Source organism: Platalea leucorodia (assembly GCF_965183815.1).
Source record: "Platalea leucorodia genome assembly, chromosome: 1".
Classification (NCBI taxonomy): Eukaryota; Metazoa; Chordata; class Aves; order Pelecaniformes; family Threskiornithidae; genus Platalea; species Platalea leucorodia.
In genome coordinates this window covers 161655831-161666194 of record NC_138823.1, presented here as the reverse complement: position 1 = coordinate 161666194, position 10364 = coordinate 161655831, and positions in this window count along the sequence as shown.

Sequence of the window (10364 nt, the reverse complement as noted above, 5' to 3'; positions counted from 1 at the left end):
CCATGAGGATTACTAGCACCTCTGAAGTTTGAGCTGCTCCCATGCAGGGAGCATCCCAGGTCAGATTCATAGAGAAAATATTCACATGATGCACCTGTTCTTTTCTTTTTTTGGCGCTTCTTTGTGCTATTTATAAGGTGCATTTTTCTTGGACCTCACAAGAAATGTGGCTCTGCCTTTTCAAATACTCTCACCCTTAGGACTGGATTTTACTTCTACCTGATCTAACGTAGGTTTGCTCAGGGAAACTGTGTGCTGCAACAACCTCCACCTCTAGCCACCAGAAATAACGTGATCCATGATTTGCATGAGTTTGGGCTTGCCAGTGGGCACGGTCTGTCTCTCTTACTTGTTGCCATTGGGCTGAAATAGAGCTGGAATGTGCTGCAGCAGCCTCATCAGGCCCACAGTGCCATTGCCAAGCAAAATCCTGCTGAAATCGGTGTCGCAATGAAAGTGCAAAAGTGTTGATGACGACTGATGTTCTGTTGGGGAGGCACAAAATGGCAGCTGTGGAGTAGCGTGAGGAAGCCTGATGCCGTGCGCTGATACTACCATGACAGATAAGGTAACGGGACATCAGTCTGCTTTCACTTCCCGAGCATGCCCCGCGGCTTGTTTGGTGTATAAATCTTTCCTCATCTCTGTTCTCCTTTTTCCCTCCCCCACCGAGTTTGCAGTAGTGTTCGTCCCATTCTTGTTTTAGGAAGGCACCCCGACTGGAGTCCTTTTCTGTCAAGAGGAGCGTGCAATTTAGCTGGTCTGTAACCGTCTGTTTCCATTCATTCCTGAGGTTTTCCAGCTGCCCACGAAAACAATGCACTGATACACTCTGTGCGGACTTGAACCACATCCAGAGCAAAGGGTTAGGTGGGGCCGGGAGATTCGGGGAGCGTTCTTTGTCCTGGAAAACGGAGCGGATACCGGCACCACACAGTCAGAAAGACAATGGCGGAGGAGCAGTCTGCTGATTCCCCAGCCCACACATGGTCCGCACACCGGACTTTGGGGTCCAGCATCCAGCTCCTTGCCTGGAGTCATGAGAAATGTCAGGAGTACCAAACTCGAGCATCTAAGCACCGGGAGGAAAAACAAACTGAATTCCAAGGGGGACCGATGCTGCACTTTCATGAATGTAAAGTAGACAGATTTCATCAGAAAGGGTGCAATATTTAGTTAATTTTTCTGTTAAACTCTCTCTCGCTTCTTTTATCTTCCTTCTTTTTCATGGAGAGACATAAAGTGAGTAATAAAAAATGCTAACAGCACAACTTCTTGATTTATACCACCAGCAGATCTCAGGCAGAACTCCCTGTTGAGTTTGAGGGAACAGCCTGATTAAAAATTGATGCCACAATATGGTCTGTCTTAGCAACAACACTCGCAAGTGAAATTCATCTAGGATATAAACTGTGACATTTAAAATGCCTGTCGGGTGAAACTTGACCAAAAAAAAAATAATAATTGGTGCGCGCAGCTCTGGGGAATAAAGGCAATTGCCGTGCCACTTTATGGAATATCGTGTGTGAATCACTGAAGCTATTAAGTCTTCTGCTGCCTTTTTCCTGGCCTCAAGAGGTTAACTTCTTCCCAGAGCCGTTCACTGGGGTGGGAAATAAGACCCGCATGTGTGTGCCACAGAGCTGTGTCTGGTCTGGGTACGCGGGTGATCTGGCTTTCGTGTTGTTTGCCTGAGAGACCCACTGGCGAGAATAATGAGGGGGTTCAAAAGAAGAATGTTCTTTCTGCCAGAAGTGGTCCTTTAACCAGGCCTTTGCTTATTTGTTGGGGGAGATTACTCACAGGGTCACCTGGCAAAAATGACTGGAAGTTATGAAAGAAAGGGCCTCCTGCCAACTATTTAAGAGAAAGAGGGAGAGAAATGGAGAAGAAACAGGAGAAAGAGCAGTGAGTTGGCTGCAGGGAAAGGGACGTTTTGTGATTCAGAGGAGAGGCCAAGAACCAAGGCTGTAAAGGGAGGGAGAGGACCCTGGGCTCCTTAGAAGGCTCGGTGCTATATTCAGGTGGCATTCAAGCATAAATTGAAAGCTGAGGCAAAGAAAAAAGGCACAGGCACTTATATATGCCTTGTGGAGCCCTTATGGCAGAGGTGGAGCTCTAGGAAGGCATGAGCATAAAGCACCGGAGTGACCTGGGGCTCGGCACTGCTTCTGGAGGTCTAGGGCTGTTGGTCTTCCCCATCCCGCTTCCAAAGAGGGGCAAAGACTGCCTGTGCTACGAAACCAAGGCCAGGAGCTTAGCCGAGTCACTCACTGGTTGTTAGCTGTTCACTGCACCCAAAGAGGTGTTTTTAAGACTCAAGAAAGGGAGGGTGCTTCTGAGCTACCCCCATAAATCTCAGCCTGGGCTGTTGTCACGACATCAGGGACCTTCTGGGGCCAAGGCAGGGCGGGCTCCCAGAGAATTTGGCTTTGAGCATGCCAACAAGGAGAGCTGTCGCAAGGCAGCAGCGATGCACCCACTGAGATCCAAGGACAATGAAAATATACAAACCCAGCACAGTTCCCTGCAGCTTACACCACTTCGACAAAACATCTGCTTGCCCGGAATAAAATCCCTCCCCTGTTCTAAGCAGATACAGTTCCCCCTGAAACAGCAATAGGAGCTGCTGCATCTGCTCACGCCATGGCCAGGCTGCAGCCCCAGGAGGATGAGGCCTTAGCTCAATCGGGCTGAGCTGCCTGCTTTATCTTACACTCTCCTGTGAATAACTTTTCTTATTACACCTTTTTACACAAGCGCCAAACCCCAAGCAGGCAGGAAAGCCAGCCAAAATGCAGAAGAATTATGACAGAGGCTCAAACATCATGGGGTTCTGGAAAGGTTATTCATTTAGTAAAAAAGTAAATGTGCCAATGAAACTCTCTGGCAGCATTTGTGTGATGATAATCATGCTGATTAAGTGTTCGAGCCTCAGGATATGCTGGGAACGGCACTAGGACCTAGAAAATAACCACCCCATGCTTTTGGAAGACAGCTGCAGGCTCTTCCTGTTCTGCTCTGTAAGTGATCCATCTCCTCTCACAGATCTGTTCGTTTTGGATGCAATTGCTCAAAATATGCATTACTTATGGTCATACAGATAAATACAAAGGGGACTAGCAGTTGTGCTGTTAACCCTTCAGATCCCCATTCGGATAAGCCATGCAATGAGGAAGCAAAAGATTCAGAGCCCAGTTTTACCTACAACTGACTTTTTGATAAAGCCAAATCAGTTACATTAGCTAAGGGTGTTAACCTTCGGAAACACACTTTTCCTCTCTCCCTCTACATTCAGCTATGGTCTCCATTACCGTTTGCTAATGAAAAAAGTGCGTGTTCTCCTGATTCCTGTGTTGGTGAAGGAAAGGAGAAGCTGATCAAACCAATGGCCTTGATTCACTTGCAGCCCTAAATTTGATATACCATTTTCATCTAATCAGTGCTCTGCAAGCATGTTAGTGAATGTCTGATGTTTAAGGCATGGAGATGAATTCCCAGGGAGTTACGATGGCACAGAAGTGGCAGGAGGAAAGAATCAGGACAGAAGAGATGCTATTTACCTCGGTCAGCTGCTTTGGGACTTCTCTCCTCCTCAAGCATGAATTTCACAACTAAAACACTGAAATAATAAAAACAACAGCTACTTTGCAGAGGTGCTGCTGAAATATGCAGTCTTGGAGCTCTCCAACAGGAATGGAAACATGAAGAAAGACTTTTAACCATATAGGAACGTATACGCACTGTGGGCCAGCTATTTGGCTGCAGGAAATCAGCGCAGTCAGGCTAAACAAACTCGATTGAACTACCTGGCTTGCTTGATGAGCCAGTTCTGCACCAGGCTCCTAAGCCAGCCGGTGTCCCTCTGGGACAGGCTGCAGTAGCCAACACACAGCTCCGGGCCTGCCCTAATTCACGCTAATTGGCACTGACTGCCTTCGACGTTGGGTAATCACACTTTGTAACTGGGAAAGCAGAGCTTCCCTGCCATTGCTGCACCCAGCAAAAGTCAAGAAGAGCAAAGGACTGAGACTGACGTCTCCTGACACAGTTTTGGGTCTTTTCCATACAAGCTAAAGTGCTCTGCTGCTTCTTTCAAGGGGTGATTTGGACCCAAATGGAAAAATCACTGATTTGAATGTTTTTATTATTGTTATTACTATTATTCTTACTATTGTCATTCTGTCCTGCTAGGGAGGTGCTGGGAAAGGAACACCGTCTGCAAGAAATCAGTGCAGGCTTTGAGAACCTAGTAACCTATGTCCTCCCCTGGAGCTTCCATCATCCTGACAGCAAGTTTGTGCTAACAGGTCAAATACCAATTTAAAAGAAAAAGAAAAAGGAAAAAAAAATACCCCAAGAACTGGAACAAGAGAAACTCTGTCTGGTACCTCTTTCCAGCCAAAGAACTCTTTAATAGCAAACTATTAGATAAATCCCAGGCCTGGGGTGTTGTTACAGAGGTTTTGGATTCCTACCAGAATTTTTTGTGTGTGTGTCTCCAAACCTATATTGTCTGAATGCAGCTGAAAAGAAGAATCATTCAGTGTAATTGGAAGTTTTTCCAGTATCATGGAAGTCCCTGTTTCTGATGGGATGTGTGATCTTTAATTGTCAAAGGAGCTGACTGTTAAATATCATTTATTAATAAATTGTAAGAAGAGAGATCTGAAACCTTTGAAATGAAGATTATCAGCTCTGTAGTTAGACCTGAACTGAAATGATAAATTCCAGAAGTCAAAATGGTGCTTGCCTGCTTTTTTTCCTCTCTCTCCTTTTAAAAGGTAGATGACAAATGAATCTGGCCCCAGCCCCCAGTGAAAAGAGAAGCTCTATTATTTTCAGAAAAATAATTTCAAAGGGCAAGTCAATAATAGCAGGATACACACAAAATAAAACCTTTGGAATCCTGTTATTATTATTATTGTTATTGTAGGTTCAGATGACTCAAATGTTATTATTTTCTTCTTGCATTACCAGCCAAGAAAACCAATGACAACCACATAAAGCTCTGCAAATCTCAGCAGTTTTGATTCCCATTTACATTACTGGAGCAGCTGTTGCACTTGGGTAGTTTAGCAGGTCAGCTCTGCGTGTGGACTGGCCCACACTGTGCTTTGTCTTCTTGAAAACTTTAGCTTGATTTACAAGCAGGATTCATGTCCAGCCTACCCTGCAGAACTAAACTAAGCTTACAGTATTACTGTGTCAGAAGGGGCTCTGTTATGTGCTAGTACCTTATGGCCCATATAGCACATAACACTGGTTCATGTACAGGTAAGAGACTTGTTTTGGTGGTGGCCACCCTCAGTAAAGTATGCAAGGAAGCGGTCTGCACCGTGGACACTCTTTTGCTATTGCTCAATCTAAGCTGTTGGTTTCCAACAGCACAAAAAAAATGCAAGGGGAAAGTCAGCTGAAACCACAGAATCTTGCCCATCTGTGAGTCAGGATCATTCACCCACCTTCCCACCACCATGATCATGGGGCAGCAACGTCACAGCTTAAAAGCACCTCTCCCAAAACATGAATAAACCTGTGCTGACCATGAGCCGGTTGTCTTGCCTGGCGTGGTGTCTTGCAGGGAAGGAGTTGCACTGCTCTCTTACCCCGTCGCAGATGATGAGCAACACTGGTGACCACCAAGAACTACTCACATGAGAATACAGCTATCTTAGTTTATATCAGGCTAAACAAACCGAGTGGCGGCATACCAAAACTGCTGCAATGAGCTAAACAAAATTTTTAAAAATGCATTTTTCTCCATGGAGTAGCAGGGACTGATCCTTCCCAGACGTTGGAGTATCCTAGCAGGAGCACATGAAACCGTGCTGACTGAGCGGAAGCATTCAGAACATTTTGGACTGTGTGAGTGCAGGTGTGAATGCCTACACAAAGTGCGAATTTACCGCAATCCACTAGAGACCGGCATATTTAAAGAAGGAATTTACATTAACAATTTCAATATGATTTCGTGTTTGCTTCACGCACAATTTGACTGAATGCACTGGTACATTCCTCCGTATGTTAACATGCTTCAAGAGGGACAGCTTGACTTGATTGCAAACTGACTTATGTTGAACCACATAAGGAGGTTCACCCGTCCATGGAAAACATGGTGCACCCATTCGCGCTTTCTTCAGTGTTTCTGTTGCTCCACGGAAAATTGATACACATTTTACTTCTGTTCTTTTCCACTTTCTTCCATGTGTGTTTGATTTCCTTCATAGCCACCAGTAAATATGGGAAGAGCTCAAATTGTGTGAGATGTTATTGCACCTCCTCCGCTGATTGAATGGTTACTCTTGGAACAAGAGGACACCAAATTACACGAGTCCCAACCACAGGAGGCTGATTTAACTGAATTTAACCTCTCCAATAAACCAGATTATTTAAAATTAAAAAGCAAAACAAATCACCATTTACAATGCTGAAGATGCCAACCACATCAGGCAGATGTAATCTGATTCAGGGACTTGTGAGTTATATCAGATTTACTCCTGGACAAGAGTTTGAGCCCATGGATAGTAAAAATTTCAAAGCCAAACCCGTTTTCACCCAAGTTAGTTTTCCATTGACTTCCATACAACAGGGAAAAGAAAGCTAAAAACCAACCAGGTGAAGCATGGGAGCCAGGATATCTGTCAGTGCTTCCAGAGCCCTAAGATGTGTCCCCTCTACGTTTTCACCCTGTCATTGCTTAGGCTTTAACAGTGACCATGGCTCTCCTCTTGATGCCAGAGGTCGGGGATGCCCTTTGAAGCTCTGCATTTCCTTTTTGCAGTCAGTCAAAGAGGTCACTGTTGAGCAAGATTTTCTACTTAAAGAACTAATAAAACAGCTCTAGCAGACACCAAGGAGTGAATTCATTTTTACCAGGTCCAGAGAGGTGTCTCTGGAGGAGGAGAGAAGAAAGCACAGGAAGGTGTGAGCGTTGGGCAGCCTCAGCAGCAGGATAACGCCTCTTGAAATCCCCGGGGCAGGGAGGCGGCTCTGCAGCCCATTCCCTGTGTAAGCAGTGAGTAGAGATTCATTTGAGCTATGACAACATCAAACATGCCATCAGTAGGCAATTTCCTCCTCACCTTCAGTATGTATACGTGTACTGGGCAGTATAACAATGCAAAAGTACTGCAGTTGCTCAGCTATCTTCCAAGGATTCATTTGAAAGAGATATTCCGTCAAATTCCCACATTATCCAGCTACAGAGAAAGGACATTTGTGTATGCAGGCATTCTGGCAGGAGCTATTTGCTTTGGGGCCAGATGTAATTCAAAGTTATTCTGAATATTACACTGCAGCAGCCTGGCCAAGCCCAGTAATGCTGATTATTAGGGCTTTCCTGATTTTCCAGATGGAGCTGATTTCATTTAGTTCTCTCTCTTGTAATTAATAACTTGTCCCTTTTGTTCATTTTTGAATCTTTGTTTTATCCCTAGCATTTCGTAGAATAGTTTCCAATTTACATAATCCACTGCTTGCCTCCGCGGTGCACGTAGCAGGACTCATTCAGCCATACAGTTTAATGACGTACAGCTCAAATCTCTGCTGTACAATCTCACATCCACTTCACATCAAGCTGGCATTTTTGTCATTTATATTTTATGTGCTATAAACTCACAAATCATACCATTTCGTACTAGAGCAATGTCAATAATCTTTAAAAAAAAACCCAACCCTAACCACTAGCAAACATATGGGGTCTGTACGTTCTGTCCTTTAAACAAGTGCAGATTTAGCAAGGAGGGGGAGGGAAAAGGAAGAGAGGAGAGCCACATCCCCCCGCTGCCAACGCAATGCATGTTCCTGCAGCATCAGTGTTTGGATTAGGCCCATGGCCACCCTACTTAGGTTTCAAATCAAGAAAAAATAGATGAAATTCAATTCCTGCTGCCAGTTTTTAGCAATATTAGACTTCTGCATACAGAGGATTTTCTTAAATAGTGTTCACATGAGACTAGCTCTTTGCATTGAGAGTGTGTTCATAAATGGGATATCAGATGTTAATAAATGATGAGTATTTAGTCTGTAGGCATATTACAGACGTGTAAAATGTGCTATAGGTGGCTAAACGCTAGCTGGTTACAAACAGGCTTCCACGCACAGCACGGATTAACCAGACTGCCTGTTTTGTGCTTTTAACTCCTAGCGCGCAGCAGGGTTCAGTCCAGGACTGAGGCTCCTAAGTACTTCCACAATTTAAATAACAAATATTAATCTACTAGAACATATAAACAACCGATGAGTTTGAAGCGTATAGATGCAGTGGGCTTGCGCACAGTAGCTGTATGTTGGAGTCAGCCTGTACATCTGTGCGTACGTGCGCAGTCCCACGTATCCCAGTAAGGACGAGGAGGGATGTCAGTGTGTCCCTCTGAGGGCTGGTCTGCACCGAGGCAGGCTGAACCGCTGAACGCTGGAAGCCGTATGGCAGAATATCTGCGATATCGCGATATCTGACCCCAACATTAGTGGGACAGTCACCTCCCCTGGCTGTGTGCACCACGTGTCGAGAAACCCAGGCGTGCGGATTTCTGGGCTTAGGCTGTTCTGCTCAGGGGAATGTGGGTGGGTGGTTGTTCTTATTTTCTTTTCTTTTGTCCTCCAACTACTTAAGAGCATCTGGGATTCCAGTTAGTGTATATTTTAAAGCCTTTGTTTCTTTATCCTTCATGCTGCACCGTGACATTGAACGTGCTTCAAATGAATGAAAAGCCTCCTTTAAAGCTAGTCACAATTCAATGGCTGTCTTTATTTGGGACCACATTTGGGGTTTTTAACAAATTAATGGCTAGAAGGTCACAACAGAGAGCAATGCATATGACTGAATATTAACTTTTAATACAGTGCACTGAGCTTAGGAGCTGATTAGAGACTTCATGAAGCAAGAGCAACACTAATCCTGGAAGGATTCCTAAAATCTTTCGTAAGCTGCATTTAATTAAAAGAAAATGAAATACGCAAAAGTTGATGCACGAGTTGCACATTTGTGCATCCCACTCAATGAATGAATCATTTCCCTGCCTTCCTCTCTGACAGAGAAATACCTTGCAATCCATTAAAGGCGCTTAAGTATTTTTATGGCTCCAATGAACCACATGTCACCACGAGCCAGCCAGGACATGGTCATTGCAGGCCAGAGCTGTTCTGGTGTAACTCTAACACTTCTGCAATGATTTGGGTAGGGGATGGCACCCAGACCATAGGCGGTCTACAAGAGTACATAACTGTTTGTGCCACTGCTAAGGCAAACATCACCAAAACTACTGCTAAATTCACAAAGTAGGATTTTTTTTTGTATTTCCATACCCCTCATAACACATATCTGGCATACATGCATCTGGGGCAAATCTCAATCGATGTAACTCTACCAACGGTACCACTTCATCACGGGAGCAGCACATGTCCTTCTCACACAGGCACAGGCCCAGTTGTTACCAATTGTCCCACTCCTGTTACTGGTAGAGAGCCACAGGGAGCCAAGAAGCTCTAGCTGGAAAGATGAACTACAAGGTGGATGAGTGTGAATTGATTGAATCATAGAATCATAGAATCATAGAATCATTAAGGTTGGAAAAGACCTTTAAGATCATCAAGTCCAACCGTTAACCCATCACTGCCAAGTCCACCACTAAACCATGTCCCTAAGCACCACGTCTACCCGTCTTTTAAATACCTCCAGGGATGGGGACTCAACCACTGCCCTGGGCAGCCTGTTCCAATGCCTGACAGCCCCTTCGGGGAAGAAGTTTTTCCTAATATCCAACCTAAACCTGCCCTGGCGCAGCTTGAGGCCGTTTCCTCTCGTCCTATCACTTGTTACTGGGGAGAAGAGACCGACCCCCACCTGGCTACAGCCTCCTTTCAGGCAGTTGTAGAGAGCAATAAGGTCTCCCCTCAGCCTCCTCTTCTCCAGACTAAACAACCCCAGCTCCCCCAGCCGCTCCCCATCAGACTTGTGCTCTAGACCCTTCACCAGCTTCGTTGCCCTTCTCTGGCCACGCTCCAGCACCTCGATGTCCTTCTTGGAGTGAGGGGCCCAACACTGAACACAGCACTCGAGGTGCGGCCTCACCAGTGCCGAGTACAGGGGCACTGTCACCTCCCTGCTCCTGCTGGCCACACTATTCCTGATACAAGCCAGGATGCCGCTGGCCCTCTTGGCCACCTGAGCACACTGCTGGCTCATGTTCAGGCAGCTGTCGACCAACACCCCCAGGTCCTTTTCAGCCAGGCAGCTCTCCAGCCACTCTTCCCCAAGCCTGTAGCGTTGCATGGGGTTGTTGTGACCCAAGTGCAGGACCCGGCACTGAGCCTTGTTGACCCTCATACAGTTGGCCCCGGCCCATCGATCCAGCCTGGCC